This window comes from Plectrocnemia conspersa, unplaced genomic scaffold, assembly GCF_051122295.1.
Source record: "Plectrocnemia conspersa isolate PC_06_02 unplaced genomic scaffold, ASM5112229v1 ptg000002l, whole genome shotgun sequence".
Lineage (NCBI taxonomy): Eukaryota > Metazoa > Arthropoda > Insecta > Trichoptera > Polycentropodidae > Plectrocnemia > Plectrocnemia conspersa.
Genome location: NW_028277166.1, coordinates 27,986,404 through 27,996,432, shown reverse-complemented (window position 1 = coordinate 27,996,432; position 10,029 = coordinate 27,986,404).

Here is a 10,029-nt window from a genome sequence, read left to right as displayed (position 1 = left end):
TTATTGGGTAAGCTCAAGTGATAAAAATGATAATATTTATATTTTTATTTTTTAAATATTGAAATATATGTATAATAATACATCTTGATTGTATATTAATATATTTAATATACTTACCAAATATGTTTATTTAAAATATATTTTTAATACTGATATATTTTTTAATATAAAATAATATCAATAAAATGCGGATCTTCTTTTTAAAGTTAATCTAATTAATATATAAAAAATATTGCACAAAGAATAAAATATACATCTAGCTTGAAGTCGAAGAATTTCTGATACACCATAAGTACATACGTATATAGAGCTAAGATAGAATACGTACAAGTGATACATACCTTAGATGCACCTGCCGGATGCAGCATGGTATGACGCTCTACTGCACCACAACTGAACTACACATTCCTTACGACAAATACGATTTTTCAGCTCGGCTGATACAAATATTTTTCACTTGTATCGAGCGGCCTTTGTGAGTGCCGGGACATTTCTCTTTTGAGATTTTCTTCCTCTCCCTAGATGCTGCGGTGCAATATGGTGCACGATTGTGTTACACTGCATTGGACAAAGATGTTCACTAAATCAGTTATGGCGATTGTCAAACTTTGTGTTCAATCCCAAAGCACAGTGTACGTTTATACAACTCGTTTACTTCATATGAAGTTATGACTATGTATATATGAATTTTTTTAAGTTTGATGCCACTAGTATTTTCTAGAAGATCCACTGTGAAAAAATATGTTTCTGAAAAATTATATTATGATTAACTAAAATATATATTTCAATTCAAAAATCAATAAAATATAGCTAAGCAAGTATATTGCAACCCTTACATGTATACTTATTTAGCTTCTCCTTCTCTTGGACACTACACAGTCTACATATTTTATAACTTTCACCCTTTAGAGGCATGAGTTTACGTACAACTTTTAGGTGTATATTCTCTGGCACACGAGCTTTATTAGCTTGATAGTTTGCCACAGCATTTTTCCTTAAGCAAATTTTACCGATCTCTTGCCTTACAAAAGAGATTCTTAATTAAAATTGTCTCGTATAATTGCTAGAATGTCTTGAAAGCATATAATTATAGATATAGAAAAAAACATACTACATGCGTCAACTATAGCATAAATACACAAGAAAAAAGCTCTAAATATGCTGACGTTTATTAAATTCTTTCGAAATGAAATTTTACAAAGATAATGCTTATTATAAAAAAATATGGATAAATATGTTGTAAAACATATGAAAGCCTCTTTTATCCGTATGTATGGATGTTTGTTGATACTTATGTAACAAATTTCGGTTTCATTTGTGCGAGCTTACGCGCAATAATGTCAAAAGGATAAGGGGGGCCATCCTCGAGTGTTACTGCAAATATAAAGAGATCGGATATAGCGATGTTGAATATCTCGTATCTCACATCCGGGTATATATTTTTACTAGCTTTACGACTTTCTATCCATAAAAAGGTCACATAAAAAGTAAAACGCCATAAAGCCATTGCACGAGAGTCCTTTTTGGTAGTTTGTGCAGATAAGTGACGAAACGGCGAATGTGCCATTTAAAAAAAATGTGCGGGCTCGTATATAATGTCGTATTACATAAAACATTTCCTTTAAATTGTGAGAAATAATATATTTTATTTATAGTTTTTAGAAATTAAACATATGTAATATGTGAGATAAGTATATCGTAAGGGTTGTCGTACACTACTAAGGGAAAAAAATTCGGTTAAAAACATTATCGTTTTCGCTATTGCTTACAAGGACTCAGTTACAGCAACATTGTGTTTTAACTATGTTTTTATAATAACTGTGTCTGTTTAAATATATTTTTATTTATATATAAGAAAACGGCTGCTGAAATTTAATTTTTAGGAGCAGAAAAGTTTAACGTTTATAAAAAAAAGGCTACCTGTTATTACTAAGTATTAAAATTATTTTGACGTATGGTTTTCATATGCTTATAATTATTTATAAAATCTTTTTTGCGATTATGCTAGTTATTTTTTTGAGATTATGCTAGTAAAAGTTCTTAAGTTAATTTAATTTAGTAAATCTAAAAACTAGTTAATTTTTGTACTGCAATATTTATATTACGATATTTTGATAATAAAATTATTTTTGTAGTTAGTTTAAAAACTATTAGAATAGTTGTAATTTAATGTAAAAAAAACGTTAAAACATATATATATTAAAAACCAATATATATATATATATTAAAAACCAATTAATATTTTTTTACATTTACTACTATGTTATATAATAGTATAAATAACGGGTTATACAAAAGTATGTACAGCTTACTCATGTAAGTGTTAATGTATACATTCATGGTTAAATTGCACAATAACCAGTAAATATACATTTAAACTGATACATAAACTTATAAACGATAATGTTGTTCGCCGTACATACACGTTTTTATTTTGAAACTTTTTTTAACGCTGTAGTAATTTTCTCAATTTTTGTAATACATGTTTTATGCTCATGAACGGCGAAATAACCGTTGAGTGGCTAGTATGAAGTCATCATTTTGTATAGAGTTGGTCAATCGTTCTGGTCACATAAGGAACTTATGTTTGACTACTAGTAGCCAAATTAAAACGTTTACCCTTTTTTTCTCTATGGGTACATTTTTTTTAAATTGTACATTTTCGATTTAGTAGTAATGGCAATAATACTGGAATTTTCAATACTGTTATTATCGAGAATCTTTTTTTTTAAAACAGATTGATGATTATGATATTAATGTGATTAAGGCGTGATTTATTTATACTATTTTATTTTAATTATTGCATATTTAATATTTATTTTAAAACATCTCAATTATATTTATTTTTAAAAGAATCTCTTATACGCTTATTATTTTTTTACGCGTAGTAAAAATAACGTTTATTAGATTTTTGCTATAAATGTGTATAGAAATAATATAGAATAAAAAACACGTAAATACTGCATAACATTTTTAGTCCCAGACAATTTAGTTGAAAGAATCATTGATTTCCTTTTTTAAAATAAATTATGTAATCTGTGTTTTGAACATTAAAAACTTTTTTGTGTACTCTCAATGATGTAAAGTTATAAAAAGTAATGATATTTAGTTTTTACAATAATAAATAAAAATTATATTTATTCACTTGAAAAAATAAAATATAAATCAATTTGAATTTATTAAATACCTATCAACATATTTTAATTATAACCTTTTTTAATTATATCGTTTAATACATACAACTTATCTATAATTGATAACAAAAAATAAATATATTTATGCATTATTTTCGAATAAATTAGGATTTTTTAAGAACAACAAGAACATACATTTCATGGATTTTTTTAATACGTTTTTTATTTAAATATAATTTTTGAGACTTACTTATGACTAGTATTTAACACCAATGTTCAGTGAAGCCAATTTTATCTATTTGTACATAAACCAAATAAAAATGTTCAAATAAAAGAAAGAATTTCGTGTATGCTATCCCTACTTTGTTTTCACTTCGCCAGCCATCCCTATCATAAAAAGGGCGCTGTAATTTTTCTGGTACATTACAGAAAAACTAGGAACAGCAGAGTACCGTTAAATTTGCTTGATATAAAGCAAATATATTCATATTATGTTGATACGTCGCGCATATATGTTTATATATTTTTTTTAAATTTGCACTAAAATATCGGCTGGTAAAATTTTACCATATATTTCAGCACTATTAATTACAATTGTTCTTTACTATATTGTTAAGACAATAAAAAATTACAAAAAATCAATAAAAATTACATTTTAAATACTTAACTAATCAAAATAAATATTTATGTATTTACCAAATATTGGTAAATACATAAATATTTATTGTGAGGATTGTCCTTCTCAAAAATGTTATTTTTTTATTTTTCTCTAACAAAAAAATCCTCGATGCCCTTTTATTTATTTCTTTGTCCCGTAGCAATATCTCTATCTTTGTATTTTTCGAACACAAATTTCCGTGAAAACCTTTTTTTTAATTAGCAGTTTATTCTCTTTAAATAAACATTTCCACGATGGCCTTTTATATATTATATAGTGTCCTTATCTGATAATTTCTAAAAAGTTAATTATTTTTATTTTCTTGAATGTTTTTTATATATGATTATGTTTTTAAGAATTTTGTCGTACTAATTTTTTTTAAAAATTATATTTATTTATTAAAAACTTTATATTTTAGAATATTTTTAAGTACTAATTATCAATAAAATTTCTAAACAAAGTATGGCAATTAAAGTTTTAAATAGATTACCTTAGCTTTTGTGGTCAACATGTTTGTTACACTAAAAAATAAAATGCCATTTTTAGTAATAACGTGATAAGGGATGACTCATTAATTAAAATATCGATAAAGTATTTAAAAATTTTAATTTTAGAAAAGAAACATAGAGCTTTATAACTGTTGTATGTAGTTTGAAAGCATTCATAAATTTATTTTAATTTTTAGCGCTCGTCTTCAAGTGTTATTGTGATATTCTTTTAAACAATCCACAATACTTTAAATATGTTGCTAAAATACATATTTTTTTTTCATTATCAAAATAATCAGAATATGATAAAATATGGCTATGCTAGCGTTACTTTTAGATTTGATTCTAGATCTATTTAATTAAAGCAAAAATTTATTAAGATTACTTGACAATGCAGTTTAGATGAACAATGTTCTCTCTTTGACATAAATGCACCTTGACAAGAAGAGGGTAAATCAACACCACTCGAAAGGTTGAAGTAGCAGAGCTAGCACGCGGTGGTACACAGGGTATTAAGAGTCGTACATGCCTCAGTATCTATCGAATCAGTTTTGTCTACCCCAAATTCAATTGCCGTTTCGACCCCTCGTTCGATGTAAACTTTCCAAAGCTCGTCTCTTATAAGCACCGCGCAAACAAGAGTATTGTCGCGGTTTATACTTTAAATTCGTGGAAACAACAACTAAATGAAGTGTGATCCTCAAACTTGGCAAACCACTTATCTATATATAAGCCCATCGTCTGTGGCGGCACGAATGTAAACCCGAGAAGCACTTCTTTGCGAGCACATAAACTTTTCACTTATCCGCTCCCCTTTATTACGCAAACTAAAATTTCACAGACGAAGGACGAGACTCTTCGCGGTGGGTAAGAGATCAAATGTTGACAAAACCGAAGAAGTATAAGGGCGGGTTTCCGCTCTAAAGTTTCGCATCGAACTCCTCTCCCACCCCACTCACCCTCACAGTTCGAAGTCATGAGATGCAATATATCCGACTTGATTGGATAAGGTTACACGGGGCAATGCTCGTATTTCGCACACTTTAAAGCTCGTTGTTGCGAATGTGTCAAATTCTGGAAGCGAGCTTCTGTGCGACTCAATTTACAAAACATTGCTGAGTTGGAGAGTCGTGAACTTACGCTGGATATGTGTATTTGTTGACACTTGTAACCATAGGCAGAATATAAGTAATGTTTAATTAAAAATTTAAAAATAGATTATTAATATTTAGAGGGGTGGAGGCAGGAGTGAATGTCTATTGTTTAAAAAATATACACAAACCATATTTTTTTGAAGTAAATAAATGTATTACGATAAATTATGCATAAAACATTATCAATTTGGTTCTCTACATATTAATTTAAATTTGTGACTAAATAATACTTGGCAAAAAATTTACTGGTCCTTTGAAGTCTCAAAATAATATAAAAAATATTTATGTTTCTTTGTTTACCAAAAAAAAAACGATTCTGCAAGAAAATTATTATAAAATTTTACTTTTAATATTTAAAAAAAATCTAAATTATATTATTTAGCATATAAGTAAAATTTTAATAAAATATATTTAAAAACATTTTTATTACCAAAAGTTATTTTTAATTTTAAATATTTTATTATCTTGCCAAGATGTTTTGAATTCCTGGTTTGAATACTTTTAAATGTAAACTTGCTTAAAAAAATCTTATTTATAATAATATTAATTGTAACGGTTTGTTTCTTTGCTGTAAATCTAAGAAGACGACTTTAGTTACAATTTATTTGCCAATGTAAATATAATGATGGCAAAACTTTTCAAACGACTGCATGAACTCTGATATAAAACAAATCAGGCATGAAAACGTGACAAGTTATAAAGAATCACTTCTAATTTTGAAAACGTCCCCGAACTTAAATGAGGATCGGGTTGGGTTCGGAGTGTCGTAAACCTCCGTTGGGAAGTTGTATTGTTTGCGTCGCGTTGTTTCCTCTTTGTCATTGTTAAAATTTATCAAAAAGTTTCGTCAAAACCCGCTCCAGGCTGTTAGTTAGCGCCACTAGTAAATAGGGTGTTCCCTTCTCTCTCGTCGCCCTATAACACACAATGGATCGTTTCTAAATAATATGACATTTTGTACGATGGAAATTATTTGTAGCTAACGCTTGAATTAAACTGTGTTGCTGATATCACGTTTCGTGAAATAACAACCTATAATTTAACTCGTGCTTACTACCTGACACTTTTGTTCTCGAGACATTTTGCCTTTAATTAAAAATAACTTACAGGGGTTTTTATTATATTGTGTGACTTCTTATTGTTAAAACAATTAGTGTTAATGTAAAATAGTTTCAAAAATTCAAATAATAACCACCTGTTATGTATGCTTTGATTTTTACAGTCCAATTTAGGTGACCTTGTTCTGTTAGTTTTGTAATAACTAATTTTCTCGCAAAAATTGTTGAAAATAAAAAAATTTGCGACACACTGTAAAAGCTTATTATTTACGTAGGTACTGACCAAATAATTTCAAAAGCAAATTTTAATTTGTCAGTCAATGTCTAGACTCTTATATAAAAAAATATTTTGCTTTAAGAAAGCAAATTAACTGCCGAAAAGATTGTTAGAATAAGCATAACGCTATGCAAATAAAAAATGCACACTAAAAGCGTTACCAAATATTAAGCTGATTAAAATTAGTCTTATAAAAAAGCAGAATTATGTGACTCTTTATGATTTGTAATAATGAGTCATTTCTTATCTTACGAACTTATCGCGTTAGTGGATCATTTTTTTGACACTGTAATACACGTAACCGCCACACTTCAAATTCGTTTTATAAAAAAAATTATTTTTTAAATTTTACCAAGATTTATTTTTTAAATTTATTATACGAGTTTACATATATTTTTTTTCAAATTTCTACAACAAAAATATATATTTAAATTTAATTACACCAAAAAAAAAAAAAAAAGCCTAAAGTCTGTCTCAGAAAATTATTTAAAAAAATCAAAAATCATACAAAAAAAAACTGTAGTGAAAACTTAATTAATTATTAAGATCGATTGTATTAAAAATGATTCATTATTATATCGTCAAAGTAAACGTATTGAAAAACGATGATTTGTTTTCGGGTCTTATTATTACAATCTACAATACATAAACATTTATTTTGAGTTCAAGACCTTGCTGTACAGTGTAATGAGAAATAACTGAAAATTTATCTATTCAATAATCAAATTTTCTTTGTAAATTTTACACTGCTTATGTAACAACTAGCAAATGTACGGTCAAGAATTTCTAAACTACTCTTATGAATCGTGTCAACCCATCCCTAAATCTGAAAAGTTATGGGTGGTTTCTTGAAAAACTCTAAACGCACTGACCCCCTAATGAAGCAGAAACCTTTTACGCGGTATCCGCCGAAAACCGCTTTTAATTGAACCTTAGAAAAATACGGATTGCAACGGTAACTTTCAGCACACGCGGGACAGGCGGAACGAAAAAGATTTTCTTTTGTGTTTGGTTTGCGATTTTTCCTTCTTGATTTTTTTTTACCTCTCTCTTAGGTGAGTTTCGTGAAAGTTTCTCGGGGGTGAAGCTCACTAATTTATTGTTTCGTTGGTCTTGTAACGCGGCGTATATGTTTTACAAAAGCAATTTATACATTTTGTAATTTAAAATATAAAAGTATTTCGCGTTGTTCAGATGTAGAAACATTGTAGATTTGTATTTATAAATATGAAAATTAAAAAGAAAGGCTAAGAATAATATTAGGATTTTTTTTTTTTTAAATTATACATAAATATTGCAGAAAAATAATAGTTTATACTGCTTTTTATTATATAAAAACTATAATAAACTCAATATATTGTATATGTAAATGTATGATGGATTGCATGAAAGCTTGTATCATGTTGATCGAATTAAATTGAAGCATGCCTTTGTGAAATAGAGGTTGAGGAATTAAAAACATAATACCATATTCATATTTATACTTTATACTAGATCGAAGCTTTTATATTGCATGGATATGGATTCAATTGTGTCAAACACTATTTAATTTATATACAATTTATAATTAATTTCTTGTTTTGGAATATTGGAGTTATAAAAAAATAAAAACAATACCAAACTATATACAATTTGAATGTTCGTTAGCAAAATCCAATGTGTCAATTTTTTGCAAAATGGCGACGAGTTAAAATTTAAACACTCGTTACTCAGTAGGTTTGAATTTCAACCAAAATATCGCTATAAATGATACGTTTAAAAGCCTAAACAACATCTAAATAAAATATAAAAAAAATAGGTTTTTGCTTCAAAACAAGCGATGTATCAGTTCGATCGGACCCCCATACGAGCCATTTTGAGACTTTCAGAAGAGTTAACGCTCTTAACTGCTTGGTTTTAAAGATTAAAAATTAAATTTTTAGTATCGTATAGAACTACCGTGCACCCCCTATACATTTTGTAATAAAAAAATATATAATTTTTTTTTTACAAAATGGCGGCCAATGTAAAAATTAAAAGTGTCATAACTTTGCAAAATAAAATCGTACTAAAAAATATCGTATGCAAAAAGTGTTTAGAAGCTGAATTTGCATTTAAAAACAATTTTTAATTATTTTTTTTTTGATGAAAACTGAGTCTTACGGTATATTGACAGGGACCCCGAACGAGCTTTTATGCGACTCTGCATATATTTAACGCTCGTATTTGGTTCCTATTTAAGATATTGACTTGAATTTTTTAACAAAAATAGAGCTTTTGAATATACTTACGATACTGTTAAAAGAAATTAAAAATTCATAAAAAAAAGTTTTTTTTTTTCAAAACACGTTTAGTGTTATGAGTCGATCGACCCACCATACATACGCTCATAAGATTTGCAATATAGCTAAGGTCAGTGTGAGCTTATTTATACATATTTGAATTTCAATTTTTGTGACAGTATAGAATTCTTAAGCACCCTGTGTATGTTTATTTGCAAAATCCAATGTATTGATTTTTTGCAAAATGGCGACAAGTATAAAAATTTAATCACTCATAACTCAGTAGTGTTAAATTTTAACAAAAAGTTTGCTATACATGAAACGTTTAAAAGCCTAAACTACATCCAAATAAAATATTAAAAAAATAGGTTTTTGCTTCAAAACAAGCGATGTATCAGTTCGATCGGACCCCCATACGAGCCATTTTGAGACTTTCAGAAGAGTTAACGCTCTTAACTGCTTGGTTTTAAAGATTAAAAATTAAATTTTTAGTATCGTATAGAACTACCGTGCACCCCCTATACGTTTTGTATGAAAAAAATATATAAATTTTCTTTACAAAATTATTATTATAACATGTATGTAGGTACCCCAAAAGTTTTTTTAAATAAAAACCTATGCCAAATAATCTGTATTGTGTGATAAAAACCGGGAGCTTACTATAAAGTAACATACATAAATAATCTGCGAATTATGTTTTTCATAATTTCTATGACAGGAAATCATTAAAAACTAAGCTTGCATTGTGTATTTAATGATTTCCTATCATTAAAATTATTATAAAAAATGCAAAAAATAATATTACGATCATCATTAAGCGTTCTAAAGATGTATTAAATCTAAACGCGCTGATCAGTGGAAGCTAAAAAGTATGAACTTCGATCAAAAAATCTCACAAAATATTGCTGATGGTTTCACGAAATATTTTCATTGAAATTTTTAATAAATACTTTTTATATTAAGCTTAATCGCTTTGTTGATATTGTACTTAAAGTTTAG